Below are 20,401 nucleotides of genomic sequence, written 5' to 3' on the forward strand. Positions count from 1 at the left end.
TAATTAGCAGGTAAGTGTAGTAGCTTTAGAAAGACAAGGAAAACAAATGTGTTTCAGTATGTTTGCAACCTGAGCAGCTCAGAACTGGCGAAGGTCATTGGGAGCAATCGAAGATACAGAATATACCAGAGATGTGCAGCCAGAAGGAAAAAGATGGATCAGTTGTGTGAAATAATACATAGTTCAACTCAAGCACCTCTTTATCACTACGTTTACCTCTCCTTTGTATATATTTTTACAGTATGTGCCTGTATTTCCTCTTTGTATATTCCTATAATTCATATAGCAAAGATTATTTTTTTTTTAATAACAAGTTATATATTGTTCCTATTTGTAGCTTGTTTTAAATCACTCCAAAATACTGATACATTTTGAGGGATTTCACTCATAAAATACAGAAAGCTACTTGCTGTTGGAGTGTTCGCTGTAAAGAGTTGAAAGCAAGAAGAGGGAGAAATAGGAATTCTTGCTTTCTTGGAAATTAAATGATAGAGTCCATTTTCCTTGTGGTTTGAACATTCATGCAGATGTATAGAGAATATCAGGTGAAATTTAATCCAGTTGAAAAAAGTAACCAGGCATGTTTTTCCATCAGAGATGTCTGCAGAGGGACATGAAGCCAGGCTATGAGAAAAATTGTGTGGCTCAGAATTCTTCTGGAGAATTCAGGAGAGTTCTGTCCTTTATGTATTTAAAATATTATAGTTTGCCCTTCCCCGTAGCCTGGTTAGAACCCTCTTAATGGTAGCTTTACCTTCAAGCATAGTGGTTGCTTCCCCATTTTGGTGTTACCTGAAAGCTTTTTGAGCAGGCACTCCTTTTCCTTCTCCACTAATAAAATGTTAAGCAGAACAGGTCCTACAATAACACCTGCAGTATGCTACTTGTTATTGGTTTCCAAATAGAGTATGACTCATGAAGCATCCTTTGGGCCTGATCATCCAACCAATATTGTAACCACCTGGTTGTCCACCCATCCAGACTTTAATGTTGTAACTTGGACACAAAAATAACTCAATTTTCCATAATTTATCCTAACTGGATATGTAGGTGTCGTGGTTTAAACCCAGTCAGGTAATTCGTTCGCTCACTTCCCCCCCTTTCTTGCCTTCCCCCTGCTCCCAGAGGGACAGAGAGGAGAATCGAAAAGAATGCAACTCCCACGGGTTGAGATAAGAACAGTTTAGTAACTAAGGTATAACACAAATCACTACTGCTACCACCAATGATAATAATGATAAAGGAAATAACAAGGGAAGAGAATACAACACCTCACCACCAGCCGACTGATAACTTGTCCCCCTCAGCCCGACCAAGCACCGACCAATACCTCCTCCAACCCTGCAGTCTCCCAGCCCTTCCGGCTAACTCCCAGTTACATCCTGGGCATGACGTGCTGTGGTATGGAATAGCTCTTTGGTCAGTTTGGGTCAGGTGTCCTGTCTCTGGTCCTCTCAGCTTCCCCTCCTCCCTGGCAGAGCATGAGGCTCACAAAGTCCTTGGCCAAACCAAAACATTACTATCAGCTCTGTTCCCAGGCCGAAAGTCAAAACACTGCACTGCACCAGCTACCAAGAAGGGGAAAAATGACTGCTACTGCTGAACCCAGGACAGTAGGGAACCCTGACTGCAATTAAAACAATAATAGTAGCAGAAACATAAACTGTCTTCAGAGAACTGCTTCATGAAAAATTCCTCAGTACTCAGTACTTCCTCAGTACACTACAGTCTACTGTATGGCAATATACAATGAGAAAACTGTGAGAACAGATACACATTTATTTTATTAAACTACTGAGTATATGACATAATCCAAGAATAAAATAAAAATTTATGGAAGTATTATGCAAGTCAATTAGTTAATCTGTTATTAGAACATCTATCTTCAATTGAACAGTTGTCTTTTATTCTACCACTATAGTCTCCAAGCATCTCCAAATTATAAAATCTGAAACAAACTTTATTGTTTCACGTGAAATCTCATTCTGGGTTACTTTCTCCAGTTTCGTAAAGACATAGATTAGATCAATGCAATGTTCAGTAATTCAATCTGGGTTTTATTTTTTAGCATAAGTCGTAAAACATTCTATATCAGGTTTCTTTTACCTGTTATGCAATCCTGTCCAGTTAACAGCGTCTTCAAGCCATTTTCTGATGGCTTTCTGCCATTGCATTTACCAAAGCAAAAGCAGAAAAACATCCTTGTGTCTGTATTGGTTTTATGTGAAGCTTTTTCAAGGTTCAGCTAAAGTTGTTACATAATTAACAGACACCTCAGCAATTTTTGTGTCTGTTTTTTCTTGAACTGCAGACTGGTCCTCAAAGTTCCAGTAGTTGTATAGTTGAAGGTATTAAAACTGTTGATACCGTATTACTCTAGGTAAATGTTCACTTCTGTAGAAAAGCATCGCATTATTTTCCTACATTTTGTTTGTACACCATTGTCTCTTAAAAGTGAGGATAATGTCAAGGTACCTTCCTCAGAGTCCATTTTCACTGTTTTTTTGAATGTCACTGCAGAAGGAAGATCAGTTACTGTTGTAATTTCAAGGAAGTTTTGTTGTCTCTCTTCAACAATTTCTCAGTTTGCGCAGAGAAGTTGTGTATACCACATCACTAGAAAGTGCTCAAAGTCACATTAGAAGGAACTTTGAGCAACCTTGTCTAGAGGAAGTTGTCCCTACCCATGGCAAGGGGAGTTGAACTAGGTGGTCTTTAAAGGTCCCAACCCAAACCATTTTATGATTCTGAGTCTATGACTTCTCTCTGGTGAGCCTGTTGGAAAAACTTGTGACCAGTTCTGTTAGTTTTCATTATATAGCTGTAAAATTCCATCTTGATCTCAAGTTTTTTGAAGCAATTTTGACCCTTTAATTCTTCCTTCAAAGGCAGAGTGTAGAATCACAGTGACCACAGATGTGTGCCTCAAGTCAGATTTGGCAGTCTTGATGATATTTTTATTTTATTTTTTTTTTCTCCCCTACAGGATGGTGAATTTAGCTCTGGGAAGGTGAAAGAACACAATGATTTCTGTAATAATTTTGACATATAAACAAACTTTATTACTTTTATTACTGTTACTTTATTACTACTTTTTATATTCTGGTTGTATTATTATTCATTAGCCAAGAACAACTTGTCAGTTGTGGCAGATTATCATAGACAAAATAACTGCAGCAGTAAACTAGCTATCTTACAGGAGACAAAAGAGACCATTTGTTGTAGACAGGCAACTGACCCCAGCGTCCTAACTCCAGATACTCTCCAGCAGTAAAGAAATGTTTTATTTTTAGTTTAATGGCATAAATGTTTTTTGGCTAAGTAATTACACACGTTTAAGAAAAGAAAATGTACATCAGGTCATCAAGTTTATTGCTATGCATTTTTATTCTCATTAAACATATCCCTAGTGATAGGTACCCCAAGTATTTTGAATTATATTTTTAAATCTAGTTATAATCGAGAAAGTTATGATTACCCTGTTACAAGAACAGAATTTTTAATTTCCTTTCTGAAAACTTCTTTCTAATGTTTACTCCTTTACAATGAATGTGATTATTCCAGCAGACTTCGATATAAACTGTTGTATTTCTTGGCAGAGGATCTGCTCTGCTCCTTGTCTGTCTATCCTTAGTATCATCTTTGGCTTAGAGACCAATCTTTTTCCCACTCTGGAGAAACTGGAACGTATCTAAGGCACGTTTGACGTTACTCAAAGTAAACACACAGCATATTGGGGATTAAAAAAAAACCAAAATGTTTAGAGGCAAGAAAAAACTCTGGATTGCTATTGCTTTGTTTATCTGAAAACACTATGAAAAAAAATAAAGATATTACTTCATAGAGTTATTATGGAAGCTACACTTTCCCTTGAAAACTGATCTTAGGGCTTTCCATGTGACTTTTTCTTTCTTTAGCATTACTCTACTTTGTGCTGTCCCATGTTTTTTTAGTGTTTGCATTCCCATTCTCACTTTGAAATGACTCGTACAAAATTCTGGAATCTGTAGCATGAGTATATAATTTATTTTCTTCCCTTTGCACTTTTTGTCCAATGAAGACATAAACCTATTTTCATCTGGTAGGGAAAAAGGAGTATACTTATGAAATGAGAATCTCAATGAATAACTGGTTTTACCATGATACTCTTGCAAAACCCTATTATGTTAATTAATCACTAGGTACTTGCCAATATGTTAATCAATAAAAGCAATTGTTATCGATAATTTTTTTTTTTACTTCCATAGTTTTTCAAAGTGTATTTGTCATTAAGGATGTTAGTCTTGTATCGTTCACATTTTTTCATTTATCACTGAAAAATATTGACTAGAATAGATTTGACCAGCAGTATTACTGAATTTATGTGGTGTGAAATGAGTTGAATAACTTATGCCTTATAGGAATAACAGAGCTTTGTGCAATTTATTTTGTGCTGCAAAAGTTGACAGTTGTTCCATATTTGAAAATGGGAATGCTAATCCCCACAGTTTAACTCTGTTGACACAATGGTGATAACTTGAAGAAAAATTGACCAGAATGGATAGATGAAAATATAAAAAATTATAAAGTTAGTTCCCAAATTCGTTGAACTTCCTTGACCAAAGACATCTTGTCAAGTTATATAGGAAACGGAATAAGAATTTCAAATGTGCTATCATGCTATTTTCTTAACATTTAGGAAATCAGAAAGCCAGGATGCTAAAGTGATATTTATTCATTAACATATTCAGTGTGAATGTAGTGAATTTTTGTATGCCTTGATTATTGTGCCAGCATTTCTCATTTCTATTCTTCATTCATGTGATTTTTGTTTGTTCTATACAGATTTAAAGATTTGTTATTAAAAAGTAGAGTGCCATCATAATTAATACCTGATTAGGTGAATGTAAATCAGAAACATAGGGCAATTGCAGTTATCTTAAACCCTAGAGCATTTGCCAAAACCAAGATCACGATGACATAAACTAAAACCATGCCTGTTTAGAAAAGCCTTAAAACGGTAGAACTAGATACATATAAAGTTACAATTAAGATAAATATTAGGGGGGGTTACTGTTTAATTAAATGGAAAACATTATGCAGCTTTTAACTGTATGGATTGATATTCACAGGCCTTTAAATCCAGTGAATTACTACTTTTTTTAGATACACGGTTTGATTCTTATTAAAAAAAATTCACTCCTATTTTCATTTTATTATCACTTTGATTGTTCAGAAGCACTGTGGTGCTTTCCATGTGAGCCTTAGCAATGAACTTCATTGTATTTTCCTTCCATTAAGGTAGCTTCATGCATAGCAATTACTTCTAAGTAAGTGAAAAAATGACATTGCATTCCTTTAGCTTTTTGGTTTATTCTGGAGATAAATTATTGCACTTCCTTAAACTTTGTGTGAAAAAAACTTTCCTTCAAATGCACTCAGATTTTTATGCAAGAATCAAAATTCCAGTGTTAAAATTGTTTGTTCTAAGGTTGAAAAGCTTTGGCAAATACAAGATATACTCTTTTATCTGAGCAAAACCATTAAAAAATCTGTTCTCTGTGAAAGTCCAGAAAAAGGGATGAACTCAATCCTGAACTGATTTGTTTTAATGAATCCTAATTGTCTGTGTGTGAGGATTATAGATTAAAGACTTTCTCTGTCCAGAACTATTTCTGTCACTTGCTGAGGAAACAACATATAGAAACAAAACTACTTTGATACTACTTTGCATTCATATCCTTGCTGGACACAGCACAGGGGCATAGAAGTATGCAGGATGAAGTAATTTCAATCATAATTTTGTAAGCAAGCTGCTTTTGAATTATATATGCACCAATGTGAAGAGCTGCACCAGTTCAGAAATTGTCTCTTCACCTTTGAGGAGGAAAAGCAGGTAATAACTGTCACAGAAGATCTCTATCCTATGCTGATCCTGTAGCATAACATTTGATTGATTGCAGAAAATATTTTATTAGAATACAGTGAAGGAAATTTATCAGGGCAGCATTTTTCCTCACAAGAAATGCACTCCGTTGTCAAGATAACACACTTGTAAAGTGATCTATACCTATCTAACACTTCCAGTACAGCGTCAATATACTTGTCCAAATGTTATGAACTACTTTACTGTATTTGTCTAAACATCTGTCAAGTCTTGTTCTTTCCCTAAGTTATTTAAAATAAGTTATGGTTCAGGATTCTTTAAAAAAAAAAATTTTTTTTTTTCTATTTTGTAATGATCATAGAATCATGGAATAGTTAGGGTTGGAAAGGACATTAAGGTCATCTAGTTCCACCACCCCTGACATGGGCAGGGACACCTCACACTAAACCGTGTCACCCAAGCCTCTGTTCAACCTGGCCTTGAACACCGCCAGGGATGGAGCATTCACAACCTCCCTGGGCAATCCATTCCAGTGCCTCACCATCCTCACAGTAAAGAATTTCTTCCTTATATACAATCTAAACTTCCCCTGTTTAAGTTTTTACCCATTACCCCTTGTCCTACCACTACAGTCCCTAATGAAGAGTCCATCCCCAGCATCCTTATAGCCCCCCTTCAGATACTGGAAGGCTGCTGTGAGGTCTCCACTCAGCCTTCTCCAGGCTGACAGACCCAACTCCCTTAGCCCGTCTTTTCATGGGAGGTGCTCCAGTCCCCTGATCATCCTCGTGGCCCTTCTCTGGATTTGTTCCAACAGCTCCATTGTCCTTTTTCTGTTGAGGATACCAGAACTGTACACAATACTCCAGGTGAGGTCTCACGAGAGCAGAGTAGAGGGGCAGCATCACCTCCTTTTGATGCAGCCCAGGATACGGTCGGCTTTCTGGGCTGCTAGTGCACACTGCTGGCTCGTGTTCATTTTCTCACTGACCAACCCCCCCCAAGTCCTTCTCTGCAGAGCTGCTCTGAATCTCTTCACCCAACCTGTAGCTGTGCCTGGGATTGCCCCGACCCAGGTGTATAACCTTGCACTTGGCTTGGTTAAACGTAGGAGGTTGGCATTGGCCCATCATATTTATTCTAAATCCCTAATCCTTGTATCTGATGGCATTATTATTGTTTTGTGGTCTTGCCTTTTCTCTACCTCATTTTTTTTAATATAGTTTTGATTTGAATTTATGTCTTCCTTCAAAAATTATAATAGCTCTGCTGTCCTGTGCTCAAAGAAAGACCTTTCATTAGTAGACACTGTTTCCTCTGTGGCCTTCATGTTATAGGGAGATTTTCTACAGCAAGGCTTATCTTCTGTGACTTCTTAAATATTGAAAAGGTGTAACAGCAGTAAAGAATATCATGTCGAAAGGAGCGTACAGACTCTTTTGTCAGAGTTACCATTAGTAAGCAATTTTGCAAAAAAGATGGTACCTAAAATAACTGTATCTCCTGAATAAATCATAGAAATGAGCTGAACATAACACTAAGAAAGATACAGGGTTGCCAGTGTGATGCATTCAAAAATCATGAGTGCACTGTAAATTTATTTTAATCTTGAAATTTAGTGTAATATATACATATGTGTGTACACTATATATATGTATTTGTGTGTGAGAGACTGAGTATCTTCAGTTTATGTAAATTTTAATTTGCCTTCTGCTATTGAGAAACAGTTGAACTATGCTATCAAGTCTTTTTGAAGAAAAGCTTATTTTTATATCATTATGGCTTTAAGGGTCTAGTCTCAGCATACATACCGCTATGTTTAGCAATACGGCTATCACTGTTACATGAATGTGAGGTTATTTTCTCTACTCTGAAGTTGAGAGTTTATTTGAATATTCTCTAGCAAAATCTGCACTGTGTATCATTATTCTAAAGTTTCCTAGGCATAGGAAGCACCTTACCAATTTATAAACTTATTTCTATAAGCTGAATTCATACACCTCTGCTCCACTGATATACTGGAATACTAATTTAACTTTACTGCAGGAGGAAGTTTTATAAATCTCAGAGAAATTCCAGTTCAGGGAAGGTGTTTTGGGGGTGGGGAAAGACTAGAATTCATTTTAGCCAGAGGCTAAATGAGTACTCCTGGTTGTAGAGTGTGTGTACTGGATATAGTCTTGAAATATCTTAGAGCCATCTTGTCTCATTCTCCTAGCAGCTAGCATGGTGTTCTCTGCTGTACATAAGCCCCTGTGGGCTACTTATAGAAAATGTATAGATATATCTGTTGCTGTGGCTTTCACATGCCATCCTGATTCTGACAAGCTGCATCATGGGTGTAGACAGCACCTGAAGGTGAGCTGGCTGTGGATCTGCAGTGGGATAGGTACAGTTTTCCTGTATATTTGTGGTGCCCCGGCCTTAATTTATACCGTTGCTGAATCTGAGCATGGATATAGAAGCTTAGCTCCTTTAATGCACCCTTGCAGTAAGTTGTGCTTCAGTATTTTATAACTACAGCTGTACATGCTGTTGTCCATTGGTGAGATGCATAGTGTTAACTTGCCCACTTGGAAGGCATAATTCTGCTGCCAGAGTGTCATGGTTTGTTTGGATCTCTCAGGTTTACAGGACAATGTACTTTGCGAATTAAGCTTTATTTTATGAGCTCTTTATGAAATACAACAAACAAGGTCTCAATTCTCTTTGCCCAGATTAGTCTGTCATGTGAATTCACTTACCAGTCAGTTCATAAGATTTCCTAATTTTCAACTCATAATTCTGAATTCATGCACCTGTGAGCAAAAATTAGCTACCTAGCTGACAGTGAGAATGCTCATCCTTCCTCCTCTGTCATGATGTGGGTGTACCCTGTATCACACCAGAAAGCTGGAAAGCCTCAGCGGTCCAGCTGCTATTTGCATCTGCTTCAGAAGCTTTTTTGGATAAGTTAATGTTTAATACCTTCCAGTTTGGAAGTTTTGGTCTATATCATTTCTGTAAGTTAGGTGATTCTGAGGGAACTGCCAGACAATGAGTATGCAAAGGTGATGGCTGCAGGAGACAGCAACCTGCAGGTGATAATGGCTGCATAATGGCTTTTTAGCACTTTCTGGCCACCTGTCCTGCCCACCTGGTGTTCTGGCTTTGACCTTTCTCACTGCTCCCAGCATACATCAAGCTTTAGCATGGGCTATGTAAGCCAAAATATGAGCAGGAGTTGAGTGAATAACCACTCATAGTTCCTTTTTCACTGATGTCAATAAAACAGAGAAATCTGGTGTCTTCAAATCTTTTTGAGTTTAGGCATCTAGTGTCATCTAAGACACGCTGGAATACCAAACAATCCACACAGGGGTAGAAGTAATACCAATTCATGGGAAATTAATACATTTCTCTGACGGTCATCATAAAAGTGTTTTACAGTAGATTTTTAGGTTTTACTTTTCATTTCTTCATTCTGAAAAAATGCTTTTAATTTTTCTTTTCCTTTAATTTCACTAAAACACTTAAATGTGAGCTTACCTTTAAGCATACAGTTAAGTACTTCAGAAAAACTGCTAGATTTTGTTGCTATCAATAAAAATCACAAAACAGTAAAGTGAGAATTCCATACCTGAATTTGTTATTATTCAGTCCTTCCCTAAATCCCTTCATCTGTTTCTGAATTCCTGAACTTTAGATAATATGTCATATACTTAGACACGTAGCTGTGAAGCTTATACACCCATATAACATATATTATAAAAAAAAAGAGATACAGCTGTTTTATTAACCTAGATTTGTTTAAGACTTCTTTTAAACACTGATACTGTTTTTCTTATTTGATAATTTTATTTCCTTTCAAGTAAAAATATTTTGTCAAAATGTTAGTGTAGTGCATCTTTTCAAGTTGCATATAGATTATGATGAAGTATTAAATATTTCTTCTACTGAAATGGAGCTTGATTTCATTTTAAATCTCATAGGATTGCATTAATGAAGTCAAAATAGCTCACACTTGGAACAAAATTAAGAAGAAATACTTAAATAAAAAGATCTTTGATCCACAGCACCATTGAAGTGATGGCATAAAAGCACAATCGAGGTTTTCATAATGTCTGAAAAGTTTAATAAACATTATAATTACTATGAGAATGCAGGTTAATGTAAAGGCATAAAGTATATGTATGTTTATAGAAAAGAATTGATAGGATCATTGTGATTAAAGGAAATGAATAAAATATTAGAATTCTTATTCTGTGCAATTTTTTTGTATATTTATGTTAATAAATGCTGTATCTGTGAATGTGTAAAGAGATGTGGATAACAGTATTATGAGCAAACCAAATTATCTTCATGTATAAGTAATTAAGGACTTTTTATTTTACAGTTATTAATTTCCCATTGTTCTGTATCTTTTATACATTCTTTAGTCTCAGTATTAGCTGATAATGTCCTTGCACTATGCTCACTTTATAATGATTTAAGGAAGTTTCTTCAGAGTTCAGCAGCTAGTTTGTCAGAGGATTTTGGCTTATGTTGTGTTCTATTAGAGTGGGTTTGAAGCATGTAGCTAAACAATTCATAAGTGACTCATAGCACTCATTTGAAATAAAGTTCCTTGCCAGTGTAACTTCTGCCATGTAAGATCTTAGCGTGATCATGGCTAACAGAAAAGCAAGAAAATGTGTTTTAACAATAATTAAAAAGACAATTTTTGTTTTCTATTATTTATTCATTGGAAGATGTGAGCTTGACTTTGCTATGCAAACTTGTTATATAATTTAACCTGCCTGTCATTTTTTAGTGGTGGTAATAAGGATATATTTAATTTACATGTAGTCCTGTGAAAATAATATTTTGACATAAAACTCTATCCTAATTTTTATTGTGAAACATATAGGTAGTCCTTTCAAGTCACAAGTATTAAAAATCATACAGGGAAGAAATGCAAAATATTTTTTATTTGAGGGAAAATTGCCAAGTCAGACAAGGAACTATATATATCAATATGGATATTTTATACCTTTTTCATGAACAGATATATGTGTTAATTTTGAGTGAGGATCTGGTTTTTTTCAATTACATGCACTTTTAAAGCAATGTAACTTCCATGCATGCAAAACTCAATCAGTGCGTCCTTGTTTTTAGTAATAAACTGCTAATTCTGACAGCTAGAATGTGTTGCCACCTTACCAAAAATGGCTTCAGAAATATTACTATCTGCTAGATTAAAAAATAATATAATTAGCTAGGCTGGGAAACTGGTAGAATTAAAGTTATGAATACACTTACTTCAGCTCCCTTTGCATGTGCACTAAGACAGTTTTTAAATGGATTTTCTCTGTTTGTTTTTCTTTTAACAGGTCCACAACTTCATTTATGTATAAAATTACAGTGTTTACTTCAGGAGAAAGTATTCCATTATTCAATTTTTGCTTTCCTTCATTACTTACACTGTGTCAACATGTCATATTTATTGTACATTATGTAAAGACTCCTCTGAATACAAAATGGTTAATTCCTTAATAAGATCAGCATGGCAGTTGTCATGCAAGTGCTGGAGTACTCCATGAGCATTAATAACTTTGTAATAAACATAAACATTAATATACATATTACTTATGAGGCTAAGTGGCAGTCTGTTTTACAAATAACAAGGAAACAGCAAAATTAAATGCAAAACCATCCTCCAAATTTGGTTAATGAATTTGTACTGTACAGAATTTGCTTTTTAATATTACTTAGCTTTATATATGGGTTTCTTTGCTTATAGTGAAGCTTCTGTTGATTCTAGTTGCTCTCCTGTTCCATTGCAGTTTCTCAGAAACCCCAAGTATTAAGTGCGCTGTATGTGCCCTGAAGACAGGACATAATAAAAGAAATAATATTATATATTAAATCTTCACTGGTACAAACTGTGCCGATGATGACTGTAGAGGTCACTGTCATAATTTTCCCAGTCATGGGCAGCTATTGATAAAACTCGTAAGATCTCACTGATCATTCATTTGCTCAGGTAGCTAATGCTGTGAAAGAGCTGAAATGTTTTTGTAAAAGTTCTGGAAATGCTCGCTAGTGTGGAGGGACCAGGACTTTGTTATATATGTCTTCTTCAGGTCCTGTCTATCACGTGATTTGGGCTACCATTAATTGCTTTGGTATTGCATGCAGATGATCAAGTTCTCAGAAGTCAGTAGTTCAGTGCTTATACTTGAGAACCCTCTCAAAAGTTAATACAATTGACAGTTATGACTGTGTACTGTGGAGTCTCAGTATTCTCCTGGAAAACACAGAAATTTGCTTGAGAGTCTTGGGATAATTTGAGCAGTGCCGTTTTAATCATGCTAGTCTTTTGAAACTCTCACAAACTGTCTTGGAAACTGTCTTAGAATTCTCACTTTGACCAGGGTATTAGTATTTTTTATTTTCAAACCCTATATCGCATTGCATCTACTGGAAAGGGATCACTAGACTTCAGTTTTTAGTAAGTATCAACATTATTATAGAATCATAGAATAGTTAGGCTTGGAAATGACCTTAAGTTCATCTAGTTCCAACCCCCCTACCATGGGCAGGGTCACCTCACAGTAAACCATGTCACCCAAGGCTCTATTAAACCTCGCCTTGAACACCACCAGGGATGGAGCATTCACAGCTTCCTTGGGCAACCCATTCCAGTGCCTCACGACCCTTACTTACAGTAAAGAACTTTCCTTATATCCAATCTAAACTTCCCCTGTTTAAGTTTTAACCCATTACCCCTTGTCCTATCACTACAGTTTCTAATGGAGAGTCCCTCCCCAGCATCCTTATAGGCCCCTTCAGATACTGGAAGGCTGCTATGACATTTGCTAAGACTATGATTTGAGTTTAAACTATTGAACTACATTTTCTTTCTTTGCTTAGAATTGAAAAATTCTATTTTAAGTATGAATGGAAGATTACATAAAAAATATACTAATTTCTGGTTTTTTCATTGCCAGGTGGGTGACAATGCATGTCACTCTTTGTCATGTGTATCCCTTTAATGACTTTAATCAGAACATAGTGCTTTAATGAATTTTCATATACTTGTTTATTTTTTTAACAGACTTTTAGAAAATACTGGGTGTAAAATGCCAGTAGATGGCTGTGGTGCAGAAGATCTACCACAGACAGACAAAGAATAATATTTATCTATCCTAAAATTAAGAAAAAATTTAAAAGTGCTGTATATTTTGCAAGGATGTAATGTATTTTAGTCATCAGAGAATTACTGGGCCATTTAAATTTAGTTTTCTTTCCCTCATTGATGCAACTTTTGATGCAGCTTTTAAAACATTATAAAATGTTACGTATTATTCAGTCTTTGTGCCTTTTGCTCCTGCTAGTCTCTTTATTGTGTGGGTTTTTTTCAGCTCAAGCTATTGTTTTTTTTTAATTATTTTTGTCTGACTTAGAATAGTTGTTCAGATCTGTTTTGTTCTACTCTTAACCATTTGTAGTGCTGTAAAGTCAGCTGAGAACTAAATGACTGGACAACTGCTTAGTGGTGTTTCATTTTTATAATGCTTATGCTGGTGTAAAATTCCTTCACCATCTTCATTGCTCTGAAGGTGTATATTAATGCTAGTATTTATCAAGTATAGATGTTACAATGAAAAGAATCATATTCTTCATCATGACTATGACATTTGTGGTGACTACTTCAGTCTAGATACCTGCAAGAAATTACGTGGGGGAAGTCAAAGCAGAACATTTTACATCACATAATTTTTTATGCAACTGCATTAGAAAAACAGAATAAAAATGTGTTTTATCATTTTGAAATCTCAGATTTTGAAATATAAAGGTGATTCCTACAGGAAGCAGGAGATCTATAGAATGAATTGAATTCATACTGCAAACAGGATTGTTACAGATACTGTGTGATAAGCAGATAATTTATGATGAATGAAATTGTTAGTTTAGTAAAAAAAAAAAATTGTGATGTTTTGAAAACCCTTACAAGTGTTCATATTGATGTTTCACAAATACATTTTTAAATAGTTAACATAGTCAAATATCAATATTTAGGTTCACTTTTGTGTTAATGGTTCCTTGAAAAGCTAGTGTCAAGACATACTGTGCATTAATCATGTAAGTAATTTATAGTGCTGTATTTATCATTTGCTGCCTAACATAATGCAAATAATTACAAAACTCTGATGGATAATATATAGTGGTTTTTTTTGGTCTTTGTGTCATAAAGAGGTTATTACATTAAAAAAAAAATAAAGAACATCAAACCTGCAGGTCAAGGACTTGACAATTAGAAAATACTAAAATTTGAGCTGGTTTAATAACTGTAGTTCAGCTTCTTTCTGTGCTTCTCTGCTGGAAAGCATCTATTCCTATAGAACATTCTCTGCTTGGTGAAGAGTGGGGTTTGTGGGGAGATACACCACTGAAAGTCTAGTGAGAGCTGCCACACAGCAGTCTGAGGTCATCTCAACAAAGGAGGCTGTGACAGAGCATTTCAGAAGAAAACAGACTAGCTTGAGTAGCTCCGGCAGTCATTGAAGATAATCTCAGAAATAGTGCCTCAGATATGGCGCTCTGAATAGTGAGGGGTGGAAGTAAACTTGTATATTCACAGCATTTTTCAACATTTATCTTTTAACTTCTCAGGGAATATACAGTTTCAGTTTCATGTAATCCACAATTCACAAGATCCTTTCTTGAATAAAAAGGTGCTTTTATCATGGGATCTGAATGATTTGGATTCTATTAATTATTTACAATGGTAATAGTATTTCCAAATTATGTGAGGTTTAGAGGCATTGCAATGAAAATTGCCAACTGCCTATTCAGTTAATCTTTAGAGGACTAGGACATTATTTTTTAAGTTACTCATTTTTTTTTATATGAATATATTCACAGCACAATTTTAGTTGTAAATACTGAGAAAGTCTAAACCCATAACCCAGAAATCCTATCAGTGTCTCTCCTCTGGTTCTGTTCTTTTCCTCGTCAGTGCTAGTTCTTTTCATTTCTCTGCTCTTTGGCCTTTGCATTCTGCGTGTCCTTTCAGAGATCCTTCAAGTATTGTGATTGTAGCAAAACTTTGTCATCCAAACCACGAATTCCCAGGTATTTTTTGCCTTTCCATATCCCTTTTCTAACGTGCTGCTTAGTTGTCAGAACGTACAGGGTGTTCCTGTTTTAATCCCCGAGTCCAATGCCAATTTAAGTCAGAAATGTTAGAAAAAGCTAGGCCACGCCCTACACACGTAGAAAGTGAGCATGTTTAGCTCTTTCATTAGGAAAGAGTCTGTGTTTCATCCACAGTGAGATCTGTAGAGAATTTGTCTGTCTTCATTATGGACAAAAATCATTGAAGAATGTCACAATGTAGCTGACAGGCTTACTTCAGCTGCTAACTAGCACGTATGTAAACAGTGTCCTTGGTATCAGTGCAAGTGATGCATGCACCGAAGCACTAGGGCTTCTCAGATGAGCAGTTTTCTTTTTCTATTTCTTTCTTTTTCTCTTTCTCTCTTTCTCCGTTTTCTATTTCTTTCTTTTTCTCTTTCTCTCTTTCTCCGTCTTTTCTCCAGACATTGCAGAATTCCCTTGGATGAATGAACTGAATTTTGTGAATAATGCTAGCCTTTTCTAAATTCTGTCAGAAAGGCTGAAAACCAACAAAGTTCTAACAGTTGAAGACAGAGCTTCACAATGTAATTGTGACTTCCTAAAAGCACATAAATTTTCAGATATGAGCATATGATAGAATCGGATTAAAATATTTTCAGTTACCAGACATCATCTTAATTCCCGTAGCAAATGTGCATTTTCTTTGCCCACTCTAAATTCAGACTGAAACTAGATTGCCTCATTCTTGCTTCCTTAAAGTATATTTTTCCTTACATTTTTTATTGATGATTTCTCAGCTGCCAATCTGTGGTTCTGTTGACAACCTGGATATTTAGTAGGATGTGGGATGTGTGGCTTATACAGTCTCTATAAAATTTGTCAAGTGACAAAAAACAGTTAATCAGTTTTCAGGAAATGGTACAGGCTTCTTCAAGACTAGAGATGCACAGGGCACTCTAGTGTGGCAAGAAATATTCTACTCAAAAACCTATTACAGGTTAACCTAATTTACTGGAATGCCAACTGGATTAATGATAAAACACAGTTAAAAGTGAACTGCCTTTGTAAGAGTGGTTAATCTAGTGATTTATGTGACAGAAGCGCTGAAGTTCATCAGAATGTAAGCATTGAACTCTGCATGTTCCAGTCTTTGCAACTATACAGTGGGCTGATTTTCAGAAATGTCTGTGATGAACTAAGTATAAATATAAAACTGAATGTAGGTATAGTCTTTTACACAGATGACGCATTAGTGTCAGTGCAAACCAAAAGAATGCACAGTTTTGGTTATTCACCAAAATAAACTAAGTGTGCCAGCCTGTGTATATTTACCAGGGTGGTGTTTTTGATCTTAAGTGTATCTAGGTAGATCCAGCCTTGAGGAGCTAATCTGCTAATTACATAAATGAAATATTACTTACGTATTCAAGCTACATCACCTTCTTTACTTCAGAAGTAATTTACCCAGACATTAGGCTTGTTCTAAGAGTTAATTCTTAAGAATTGAATTATAAAAACTAAAAGCATTCCAGTGCAGTATTTAATAAGCATAAGACCCGTTTCTCAGTGTATTTATCTCTGTAATCAGAATATCATTCATCATTCTGCTCACTTTGTTTTTTTAAAAAGATAGAATATAGCAATAAATTTTGTAATCTCAATGAGCTATGTAATAATTATGCACTGTAACTCACCTTTAAATGAACAAGATAATATTTGTTCTAAATTCAGAATAGAAAAAAAAGTAGGTTTAATTTTGTTTTATTTTTAAGATTTTTTCCTTCATTGAGATTTTAATTTCAGAGTCTTGCCTTGTTATGAATGTTGTTATTACCAAAGTCACTGTTAGGGCGGCTTTTTGCTCATCTATTTACATTTGAAAAATTAACTTATTTACAGGAATCTACATACATGTTATGATAAATGTAAAAGCAAGTTTCTGGTACATGTGGTTTGTATGTTCGGAGCCAGAGATGATGATAGAGCCAGAGCAGCCAGCAGGACCTCATTTACCCAACATTTTTTCAAATTTCATACTTGTGTAACTCAGTCAATTTAAGCTGAGTTGCATCCACGCATGAAGTGTATTTGTTTGTTCTCAGTTTTAATTCTTCACACTGTAATCAGAACATATTTATTCCCAAAGTATGTGTGCACTTAGGGTGTACTCAAAGGATATATGCCAGTCATACACCCCCCGTTTCTCTCCTCACCACCTATATCTCCTATGTTGTGCCTTCTGCCAAGAACTACATGTGTTACTTAAACCTTTACATTATTTTTCTCAAAAAAACACCGTACTTTTATCAGCGCTTGGCAGCTTTAATGTCAGGCAGAAACTGAGCAATTTGACACCTCACTGAAGGCATAAAGTTGCATATAGAATACTATTCAAGGTAGTACATAAATGGCCACAGCTTCTGCTGTAGAATGCAGACGTGTGAAAAATCAGCTCCAGGTTGCAGTACATCTGAGATGAGGGCAAGTGGTTTGCAAACCACTTAGGCACCTCAGAAAATATTGTGCTCCGTCTTCCTGGAATTGTCATCTGTTTATTCATAAATTAATGCCTTCAAGAACATCTTGTATCCAGATGTCTGTTCACCATTTGCTATGAAAATAGTGTAGATTACGTAGTCTGTCAAACTGCTTCTGGCTATTTTGAATAAATTTATCATTTATGTAGAATTATCAGTTCCTTTCTTTTATCTTGAGTTATGTAAAAGCAAATTTCTTGATGTTGAAACCAATGTATAGACATCCATCCATCCATCCATGACACACACATACACATACATATATAAGAAAAGGAAAAGTGGTTACAATTACACTGGAGAACCAATAAAATGAATTCTAAAGTTCTACAGTGTTTTGGTATAGAACAAAAATTCATTTCAGAATTGGTGAACTGTAAGCGGCGAAGAGAAGCAAGACAGGCCAACCCAATATGGGTGATAAGCAAACTTCTTCTTTATTTGTGGCTCACTTCGCTTATATCCACGTGGTGTTTAGCCACGCCTACTAGTCAGAACAGTATTGGTCAGTTCTACACAGCTTTCTTCACATTCTCCTCCCACATCCAGTATCCGGTTACCTGTGAGGCCTACCCCTTGCCTTGCTTGCACAAGGCCTCTAAGGCTCCATGGCCTTGCTCTTAGAGCCATTCTGCAACAATTCCCCCCTTTTTCTTTGCACGAGCAAAACATTGTGGGTCGTTCTGTTCACTTGTTTTCACCACGCAACTATAAGCAAGTCTAACAACTACAGTGATTAAAATAGCAATGATACATCAGCGCAGTCCTTCAAATAGCAGTGTTTTAAGCCAACCTGTAATGCCCCATGAGGACAACCATTTAGTTATCCCTAGGTCATTGTTCACTTGCAATTGCTGGGTAAGCTGAGCCAGGGTTTTCAGCTGTGTGTGTATCGAATTGGAATGACCAGAAAGATTCATACAACACATTCCATCAAACTCTTCACATCCATGTCCCTGTTCCAACAACAAAAGGTTCTGCAGTGTTGCATGTCTTAGAGAGTCAACATTAAACAACAAATCAGGAATTGCCTTCGATGTAGTATTTGTCTGCTTAGCAACTCAGCAACTCAGTCTGCTTAGTTGAGCCAAGGCCCCGGCTGAAGCACTTACAGTGATTTGGCATATTATGATTGGATATGTGCCCTGAAGACCCTTAGTGACTAACATATAATTGGTTAAACACAGGTGTGAGAACTCAACCTTGAAAGCTTGTCAACAGTCCACAGTTCTCATTAACTTGGTGAATTCCAGCCTCTTATCTTGCTTGCTTAAGCTTCTTCGGGCCTCTCATGGCCTTGCTGTATCTTTCAGGATTATTCAAAGTTTATGTACCAATTATGCATTCTCCCATGAGAACACTGTCTCCACATCTTCCCCCTTTTGTTTTATCCAGTAACAAGTCGCTACTACAGCAAGGCACACACACATTTACATTAGCAGAGTAACTATTACAGGGTGCAGCAGCATGTTGAAGATGCTGATGGTAGTGAGGGACTAGCCAAAGAAATTTCTTACCTGTGGAATTCTCCCCCCCTCTTAATTTGTTCCATCACCTGCTTTATAAGACTACCATTGTATTAGAATCTTTCCAACTTTTGCCTTAGCATTTTCTAGCAGCTACTGCAAATTTGCATACTCTAACATCTCTTTTACAAGTGACAAATCTATACAATACAAGGTGCAGTTTCTTATTAGCAACTAGCTAGTAAATACAGGTGGTTTTATACACAAAATCACAGCTTCTAATAATAGCTACTTTACAAGCACACATATTCAGGATGTTACTTTTCAGTTGCCCCCAAGTGATGTTTTGTAGTTATTAGTTCTTTCTCTTCCTCCATCTCATTCTGCTTGGGGTATTCACGGTCAGCTCCTGTAGCTGAGGCATCAGGTTTTTCCATTCGTCTGTCCAGCTCATGGCAAGGCCTGACAAACTTTGCAGGCAGTCATCATGGACCTGTAGGCAGGACACAAATATACCCCCTCCCCCATGGTATCAGTTCTTGAGAAGCAGACAGGTTAAACTGCACATTGTTAACTGTTGTGTAGTTTGCTGCATCAACTCTTTCCCCCCTTTTTCTTCTTTTTTTATTTAAGCCCTGCAAATGCTGGCCTGCTGGGCAGCAACTATAGTGGCCTGTCTGCTTCAGCAGCAACCATAAATACCTGCCGGCAACCGCACCTTTATGTTAACCCTTTCATGCCCAAAATGTTCAACAGCTACCCATTGAAAGCTTTTACATGAACCCAACAAGAAAAGTACACAGAACACCGTCTGCCCTCAGCACACACACACACACGCGTATGGGATCCCACAAGCACACGCCACAAAACTACAATATTTGAAGCACAAAATCCAGACAATCATTACTCCCACTACAGTCCCACGTACAGACCGTGGCACAAGGACCCTGTGGAGACTAATAGCAAACCAGCTCCGAGAAGCATCGTTGCAGTGCGAGGTGGCAGGCTCAACCTTAGAGGGCGTCCCCGCAGAGGCTCTGCCTCCCCCACATCGTATGAGGCTTGGGCTTTTATACTGACCAAAATGCACACTCATTCCGACACAGGTGGCCAGCCTGTGCTGGAAGAAGTGGCCAGCAGTATCTACAGAGGTCTCCAAGGGTTGATAGAAACCCGGACATACTTATTTTTACCAGCTTCTAGTACATGAGTGTCACAGAGAAACTGTATGGGCTCCCCCTGTCAATTGCAAAAAAAATCATAACATATACAGCTTGAGTATAAGAGGATTTTAACCCATACGTGGTCACTGCTTGTCAGGCCTCCTTAACTGTTTTGAGATCAAGAGCTTCCCACTCTTTAGCCCCCTGCTGTGTAGTAAACACAGGATATGCAGAGATGCCCATTGCAGAAAATTCACCAGTAATGAT

This window comes from Pezoporus wallicus, unplaced genomic scaffold (assembly GCF_028554395.1).
Source record: "Pezoporus wallicus isolate ANWC-B61680 ecotype Strahan unplaced genomic scaffold, APGP_CSIRO_Pwel_v1 contig_2384, whole genome shotgun sequence".
NCBI lineage: Eukaryota > Metazoa > Chordata > Aves > Psittaciformes > Psittacidae > Pezoporus > Pezoporus wallicus.